Raw genomic sequence first — 9,733 nt, 5'->3', positions numbered from 1 at the left:
GCATCTTTTAGCTAAATAGCATTTTTAACTAAAATAAAGTCTATTTTAAATTAAGATATACACAGTATTCTTTTAGACAATGCTACTGCACATTTAATAGACCACAGTATAGTATAAACATAACTTATATATACACTGGAAAACCAAAAAATTCATGTGACTTTCTTTATTGCAATATTCACTTTATTGTGGTGTCCTGGAATGGAACCTGCAGTATCTCCCAGGTATGCCTGTAGCAGTTTTATTTATAAGAGCAAAAGACTTGAAACCTAAATATCCGTCATTAGGTGGATGGATGAACTGCAGTACACCCATATAATGGAATATTACTCATTAATAAAAAGGAACATACTACAATATTAATGAATGCAACAACCTGGATGGGTCTCAAGGGCTTTATAGTGAATGGAACAAAGCCAATCTCAAAAGTTTCCATAGAGCATAATTCCATTTATATAACATTCTAGAAATGACAAAATTACAGTGATGGAGGACAGATCAGTCATTGCCTGGGGTTGGTGACAGGAGGGAGGTATGACAATAAGGGGTAGTACAAGGGCGTTTCTTTGTGGCAATGGAACAGTTCTGTAACATGATTGTGGCAGCGGTTACACAAATCTATACAATTTTATAAAATTTCATAGAGCTGTACAGCAAAAAAATAAAAAACCAGTACCTGTAGGAACTGTGAAATCTGAGAAAACACCGTAGTTTGTTATTGTTAGTATTGTACCAGCGTCAATTGGCTGATTTTGATAATGCTATCATTGGAGGAAGCTGAGTGAAAGGTACATGGGAGTTCTCTCTACTACTTTTGCAACTTTTGTGAGCACACAATTATTTCAAGTAAAAAGTTCAGATTATGTGTAATTGCACGAATTGTATACACAATACAAAATGACTGACTTTAATTAGAAGAGCTATTAGGTAAAAAATTTACATTGGGAAGATCCTCATTGCAAACACTAGAGCCATGTTTAATATCTTACAGATCTACATGTTCTGAATCATTCCAAAAACTTAACAAAAGAGCAACACTCTAACTTGGTACCTGAGCATCATGATTAATAAGAAGCAAATTTAATTTTACTAACCTGGAGCTGTAGTCACCAATCAGGGTTTCAAGAATAAATGCTTCCCCTGAAATGCTCTGGTTTTCCTCTCTGGAAGGCAAAGCCTGCCGTCTGCTATGCAGCAATCATCTCGCCTGAAATGGGATTAGAGGGGGGTGGGTTTAATTGAATGCTCATTTAAATAAAACCTCATTATAACAAAATTGTAATGTAATTTTAATCTGTATCACTTCATATGGAAAGTGAATTTTGGCTAAATATGTATATGTTATACAGATAATTTTGTAAATAAACACTGAATCACTGAAAAGAAAAAAGACATAAAAGCTGTGAGAGCAGTAGTGTCAGTAGCAACAGAGACTCATATTACTAGGGCTTACCAAAGGCACTGTGCTAAGGGCTTACATAGATTGCCTCATTTCATCCTCACAACAGCCATGTAAGGAAGTGTTATTACTATTGCTTGATCAAGATATAGAGACACAGAGAGGCTAAGTAACTTGATCTGGGTCACACAGGTGGAAACTGGCAGAACTGAGAACCTCAACTGCTCTTCTAATTCATGTCTACTGCTTTTGTTCCTACATAATAGTGCCTTGATCTTTACTTGCCTCCTCACCTTCAGCTTCCCTTCTCATCAGTCAATTTTTAGTTTTCCTATTGCTGCCATGACAAATTACCACAAGTTTAGTGGCTTAAACAATACAAATGTATTATCTAACAGTTCTGGAAGTCAGAAGTCCAAAATGAGTCTCCCTGGGCTAAAATCAAGGTGTTGGCAGGGCTGTGTTTATTGTGAAGACCCTAGAGGAGAATCCATTTCCTCACCTCTTTCCAGATTCCAGAGGCTACCTTTATTCCTTGGCTTATAGCTTCATTCCTCTACCCTCAAAGCCAGCAACAAGCCTGAGTACCTTTTCACACTGCCATTTCTCTGATTCTCTCTCTTCTGCCTCCCGCTTGCATTTATAAGGAACCCTGTGATTACATTAGGTCCACCTGGGTAATCCAGGATCATCTCCCCATCTGAAGATCGTTTGGTTAGCAACCTTAATTCCACCTGAAAACTTAATTTCCCTTTACCATGTAACCTCACATTTTCACAGGATCTGGAAATTAGGACATGGACATCTTGGGGGAGGAGAGGGCATTGTTCCACCTACCACAAACCATAATGCTGGCATTGAAATAATTTTTTATTGTCATTTCAGGTGACCTTTCTTTTCCTTTCCTACCAATTCCAAACTTTTTCATTTATATTTTTATACTCCTGTCTTGTTCATAAAATTTTGGTGTGATTTCAGAATATGTACTATGGGATAGAAAATTGCAGTTTAAAAAAATCAAAGCTGAAGAGAGAATTCTGGGAAGATAGTAGATAAGAAGCACCAGGAATCTGTCTCCCTACCTGGACAACAATTGCTCTGGCAGAATCTGTCTGATGTAACTATTTTGTAACTCTAGAGCCCATTGAAGGTTTGTAACTTCCAGGAAGCTATGTTGGTCGATTTCAGCTCTCAGCATAGCACAGACTGCTTATCCCCCATTCTGGGAACCAGACATTAAACACCAGGACATTCAAAAGCAACTGTATATACAGCAGAAATCAGAAAGTCACCTTGGACTTTCCTGGTGGCGCAGTGGTTAAGACTCTGCACTCGCAATGCAGGGGGCCCAGGTTCACCTGGTTGGGGAACTAGATCCCACATGCATGCCACAACTAAGGAGCCCACGTGCCTCAACTAAGGAGCTGGTGAGCTGCAACTAAGGAGCCCTCAAGCCACAACTAAAGGAGCCTGCCTGCCACAACTAAGGAGCCTGCCTGCCACAACTAGGACCCAGCTCAACCAAATAAATAAATAAATATTTTTTTAAAAAAAGAAAGTCACCTGACATGCCCAGGGAAAGGCAAGAACTAAAAAAGACCTGAGAATAGGCATAACCTATAAGGGAAAAGAATCTAAAAAGGGATATATATGTCTGAATCACTTTGCTATACACCTGAAACTAACACAACATTGTAACTCAACTATACTTCAATTTTAAAAAATAAAAAAAAATTTTTTTTAATTATACCATGAGAAAAATTTTTTTTAATTTTACCATGAGAAAAATTTTTTTAAAAAGACCTGAGAAGACCATAAGTCTATATCTCAGGCTGATCTTTGGCAGAGACAGCCTATAGCAATTTTTAAAAAAGCAAACCAAAACAAAACCAAAAGCCATCAAACCTTGGGGAAGGGAGAGAATCTGATTTCCATAGTTACCATATCATTAGATTCAAATGTTCATGTTTTCAACAACAACAACAAAAATCACAAGGCATACAAAGAAACAGGAATGTTCGTCCACTCAAAGAAAAATAACACACCACCAGAACTGTCCCAGAGAAAAACCAGATGGTGGACCTACTATACAATGACTGTTTAAAAACTATCATAAAGATGCTCAAAGAACTAAAAGAAGACATGGAGAATTTCAATTAGGAGATAGAAAACCTAAAAAGAAACCCAAAAGAAACTCCAGAGCCACAAAGTGTAATAACTAAAATGAAAATTTCAAAGGCAGATTTGAGCAGGCAGAAGAAAGAATCAGCAAGCTTGAAGATAGGATGATGGAAATGATCAAGTCTGAGGAATGGAAAAAAAAAAGATTAAAGGAAAGTTAACAGAGCTTAAGGGAACTGTGGGACACCATTAAGTAAAGCACCATACACACATTATAAGAGTTTCAAAAGAAGGGAAAGAGATTATTTGAAGAAATAATGGCTGAAAACTTCTCAAGTTTGATTTAAAAAAAAAAAACATGAATATAAACAACCAAGAAGATCAGTGAATTCCAACTGGATAAACTCAAAGAGACCCACACCAAGGGACACTGTGATCAAACTGTTGAAAGACAAAGATAGAATCTTGAAAGCAGCAGTAGAGAAGAAATATATCACATACAAGTGATCCTCAATAAGATTATGTGCAGATTTCTCATCAGAAATCTTGAAGTCCAGAAGACAGTGGACTGATACAGTCAAAGTGCTAAAAGAAAAAACTGTCAAGCAGGAATCCTATACCTGGCAAAAGTAACCTTCAAAAGTGAGAGAGAGGGCTTCCCTGGTGGCGCAGTGGTTGAGAATCCGCCTGCCAATGCAGGGGACACGGGTTCGAGCCCTGGTCTGGGAAGATCCCACATGCTGCGGAGCAACTGGGCCCGTGAGCCACAATTGCTGAGCCTGCGTGTCTGGAGCCTGTGCTCTGCAACAAGAGAGGCCGCGATGGTGAGAGGCCCGTGCACCGCGATGAGGAGTGGCCCCCACTTGCCACAACTAGAGAAAGCCCTTGCACAGAAACAAAGCCCCAACACAGCCATAAATAAATTTAAAAAAAAATTTTTTTTTAATTTAAAAAAAAAAAATTAAAAAAAAAAAAAAGTGAGAGAGAAATTAAGACATTCCCAGATAAACAAAATCTGAGGGAGTTTGTTACCACTAGTCCTGCCCTGCAGGAAATGCTAAAGGCAGTCCTGCAGGTCGAAATGAAAGGACACTGGACCATAACTCAAAGCCATACAAAGAAATAAAGATCTCAGTAAAGGTAAATACATGGGCTAGTATTATTATAAAAGTGGTTTGTAACTCCATTTTTAGGTTTTCTACATGATTTAAGAGAGTAATACATTTTGAAAAAAAAATTATTAGTCTAAAAGCTATTATTATTATAACTTTGCTTTGTAACTCCACATTTTGTTTCCTATGGAACTTAAGTGACTAATGAATTATAAATAACAATTATTGGGGACTTCCCTGGTGGCACAGTGGATAAGAATCTGCCTGCCAATGCAGGGGACACATGTTCGATCCCTGATCCAGGAAGAAGCCACATGCCACGGAGCAACTAAGCCCGTGTGCCACAACTATTGAGCCTGTGCTCTAGAGCCCACAAGCCACAACTACTGAACCCACGTGCCACAACTACTGAAGCCTGTGCACCTAGAGCCCGTGCTCCGCAACAAGAGAAGCCACCGCCATGAGAAGCTCGCGCACCACAACGAAGAATAGCCCCCGCTCGACGCAACTAAAGAAAGCCCCCATGCAGCAACAAAGACCCAACACAGCCAAAAATAAATAAGTAAATTTAAAAAATAAAAAATAAAAAAATAACAATTATTAGTTACTGGTTTTGAACACACAATGTAAAAAGATGTAATTTTATGACATTAATAACTGAAACGAATGGGGACCGAGCTGTATAGAAAAAGAGTTTTGTATGTTACTGAAGTTGAACTGGTATAAATTCAAATTAGAATGTTATAATTTAGGTTATCAAATGTAATCTCCATGGTAACCACAAGGAAAATAGTTTTAAAATATACACAAAAGGAAATGAGAAGGGAATTAAGATGTTTTACTACAAAAAAAAACCAGGTAAACACAAAAGAAGACAGCAATGTGGGCAATAAGGGACAAAAAAAAAAAAAAAAGTATAAGGCATATAGAAAACAAATAGCAAAATAATTCTATCAGTTATTACTTTGAATGTAAATAGATTAAACTCTCCAATTAAAAGACAGAGATTGAGAGAATAGATTTAAAATAATGATCCAACTATATGCTGTCTACAAGAGACTCATTTTAGATCCAAAGCCACAAAAGGCTGAAAGCAAAAGGATGGAAAAAGACATTCCATTCAAATAGTGACCAAAAGAGAGCAGAGGTAGAAATATTAATATCAGACAAAATAGACTTTAAATCAAAAAAGTTTGCAAGAGTCAAAAAAGGACATTGTATATTAATAAATGGTTGAATACATCAAGAAGATATAACAATTATAATGTCTTAGGCACCTAATAACAGAGCATCAAAATATGTAAAGAAGAACTGACAGAATGGAAGGGGAAAATAGTTCCATAATAATAGTTGAAGACTTCAATACTCCTCTCTCAATAACTGATAGAACAAATAGTTGAAGATAAGTAAGGAGAGGACTTGAACAACACAATAAACCAACTAGATCCAACAGATATATACAGAACACTCTACCCAACAACAACAGAAAACACATTCTTCTCAAGTGCACAAAGGACATTCTCCAGGATAAATCATATGTTAGGCCACAAATTAAGTCTCAATAGACTAAAAAAGATAGATATTATATAAAATATCTTCTCCTACCACAAGGTAAAGTTCAAAATCAATAAGAGAAGGAAAACTGGAAAATTAATAAATGTGTAGAAATCAAACAACACACTCTTAAAAAAAATGAATCAAAAAAGAAATCACAAGGGACATTAGAAAATACTTAGAAACTAATGAAAACAAAAACACAACATACCAAAACTTACGGAACACAACAAAAACAGTGCTAAGGGTGAAATTTATAACTATTAGCACTTACATTAAAAAACAAGAAAGATCTCAGATCAATAATCTAACTTTACAACTTACAAAACTGGAAAAAGAAAAAACAAATAAATCCAAAGCTAGCAGAAGAAAGGAAGTGATAAAGATTAGAGTGGAGGGCTTCCCTGGTGGCGCAGTGGTTGAGAATCTGCCTGCTAATGCAGGGGACACGGGTTCGAGCCCTGGTCTGGGAAGATCCCACATGCCACGGAGCAGCTGGGCCCGTGAGCCACAACTACTGAGCCTGCGCGTCTGGAGCCTGTGCCCCGCAACGGGAGGGGCCGCGATAGTGAAAGGCCCGAGCACCGCGATGAAGAGCGGTCCCCGCACCGCGATGAAGAGTGGCCCCCACTTGCCGCAACTAGAGAAAGCCCTCGCACGAACCGAAGACCCAACACAGCCAAAAATAAATAAATAAATAAATAAAGTAGCTATACAATTTAAAAAAAAAAATCTTCTTAAAAAAAAAAAAAATAAATAAATAAATAAATAAATAAAGATTAGAGTGGAGATAACTGTAATAAAGGGTAGAAAACAATAGGGAAAAATCAATGAAACCAAAAATCAGTTTTTTGAAAGCAACAACAAAATTTGCAAACCTTTAGCTAGAATGACTAGGAAAAAGGAAAGAAGACACAAATTACTAAAATAAAATAAATGAAAGTGGGGACATTACTAGTGAGTCTACATAAATAAAAAGAATTATAAGAAAGTACTATGAACAATTGTATGCCAAAAAATTGGATAACCTAGATGAAATGGACAAATTCCTAGAAACACAAAACCTACCAAGTCTGAATCATAAAGGAATAGAAAATCTGAACAGACCTATAATAGTAAGGAGATTAAATCAGTAGTCAAACCTCCCCTCCCAAAATATAAAAGCCCTGGACCTGATGGCTCAGTGGTGAATGCTACCAAACATTTAAAGAAGAACTAATACCAATGATTCTTAAACTTTTCAAAAATTGACAAGGAGTGAATACTTCCAAACTCATTCTATGACACCAGCATTACTCCAATACCAAAGTCAAAGACACTGCAAGAAAACTACAGACCAGTATCCCTTATGAACACTGATGCAAAAATCATCAATAAAATACTAGCAAACCAAATTCAGCAGCATATTGAAAGTATTATACAGCATGACCAAGTGGAATTTATTCCTGGAATACAAGGAGGGTTCAACATACAAAAAATTGATCAATGTAAATATAGCACATTAACAGAATGAAGAAAAAAAAAACCTTCATGATCATCTCAATGATGCAGAAAAAAGTATTTGACAAATTCAACACCCTTTCATTATTAAAAAAAAAAAAATTCTCAACAAACTAGGAATAGAAAGAAAATAAATAAAAGGTATCCAAATCAGAAAGGAAGAAGTAAAATTATCTTTGTTCACAGATGATATGATCTTGTATATAGACAACCCTTAGAGTGTTCAAAAAAACTGTTAGAACTAATAAATGAATTCAGCAAATAGCAGGATACAAAGCCAACACAGAAAAATCAGTTGCATTTCTCAGCACTAATAATGAACAAACTGAAAAGGAAATTGTAAAAACAGTTCCACTTATAACAGCATCAAAAAGAATAAAATATTTAGGAATTAACTTACCTAAGGAGGTTAAAGACATACAATGAAAACTACAAAACATTTCTGAAAGAAATTAAAGAAGCCATAAATAAATGGAAACACATCCCATGTTCATGAATTAGAAGACTAGATATTATTAAAATGCCCATTGTATTCAAAAAGGTCTACAGAGACAATGCAATCCCTATCAAAATCTCAATGCCATTTTTTTTTCAGAAATAGAAAAAAGCCATCCTAAAATTCATATGGAATCTCAAGGGACCCAGAAGAGCCAACACCATCTTGAAAAAGAAGAACAAAGCTGGAGGTCCCATACTTCCTGATTTCAGAACTTACTGCAAAGCTATAGTAATCAAACAGTGGTGCTGGCATAAAGATAGACATATAGACCAAAGGAGTAGAATAGAGACCTGGAAATAAACTCTTGCATATATGGTCAATTGATTTTCAACAAGGGTGCCAAGACCATTCAATGGGGAAAGGACAGTCTTTTCAACTAGTGGTGCTGGGAAAACTGGATAGCCACATGTAAAAGAATGAAGTTGGACTCTTACCTGACAAAAATTAACTCAATATGGATCATAGAACTAAACCTAAGACCTAAATCATAAAACTCTTAGAAGAAGACAGCGAAAGCTTTACAACACTGGATTTGGCAATGGTTTATTGGATATGACACCAAAGACACAGGCAACAAAAGAAAAAAATAGACATGTTGGACTTCATGAAAATTGAAAATTTTTGTGCATCAAAGGACGCTTTCAACCAACTATGGTTTCCTTCTTCAACTGTGCTTGGACGGAACAGGCATTAATCCAGCCCTCCGCCCCCTCCTCACAGTGCTCTCAGACTGCCCCACGGCCCCCCGCTGCTGCTCCAGCACGGGGCAGCCATCACCCTCTCTCCTCGCCACCTGCCCTGACCACCGAGGTCCCTCACTGGTGGGCCAGAACTACCACCAGACTCAGAGGCCACCATCAACTGCCAGATCAACCTGGAGCCCTAAACTTCCTACCTCTACCTATCCATGTCTTATTACTTCGATTGCAATAATGTAGCTTTGAAGAACTTTGCCAAACAGTTTCTTCACCAATCTCATGAGGGGTTTCTCATCAGCTGAGAAACTGATGAAACTGCAGAACCAATGAGGTGACCACATCTTCCTCCAGGACATCAAGAAACCAGACCATGAGGACCGGGAGAATGAGGTGAATGCAATGGAGTGTGCATTACACTTGGGAAGCATGAATCAGTTGCTACTGGAGCTGCACAAACTGGCCACTGCACAAACAACCCCCACTTGTTGACTTCATTGAGAGTCATTACCTGAAAGAGCAGGTGTAATCCAAAGAATTGGGCGACCACAAAACCGATCTGCACAAGATGGGGCCCCCAAATCTGGCATGGAAGAGTATCTCTTTGACAAGCACACTCAGGGAGACAATGATAACAAGAGCTAAGGCTGAGACCAGCTTCCCATACCCACTGAGTGACTTCCCTGGTCACCAAGGCAGTGCATGCATATTGGTAAAGGGGTTAACTTTACCTTTTCTATAGGTTGTACCAAAACATCTACTTAGTTCTTTTGTACCATTCCTTCAAATAAAGCAATTTGGTAACACCCCCCACCAAAAAAAAGACACTTTCAACAGAGTGAAAATGCAACCC

The 9,733-nt window shown here is 37.5% G+C and overlaps 1 pseudogene; it reads left to right on the top strand.

The window, feature by feature from the left end:
• Window positions 1–201: 201 nt before the first annotated feature.
• On the top strand, window positions 202–9,525 carry LOC130707568 (ferritin heavy chain-like; annotated as a pseudogene).
• The last annotated feature ends 208 nt before the right edge of the window (window positions 9,526–9,733 follow it).

Source organism: Balaenoptera acutorostrata, chromosome 3 (assembly GCF_949987535.1).
Source record: "Balaenoptera acutorostrata chromosome 3, mBalAcu1.1, whole genome shotgun sequence".
Lineage (NCBI taxonomy): Eukaryota > Metazoa > Chordata > Mammalia > Artiodactyla > Balaenopteridae > Balaenoptera > Balaenoptera acutorostrata.
This window is presented reverse-complemented; position numbering and strand designations above follow the sequence as displayed.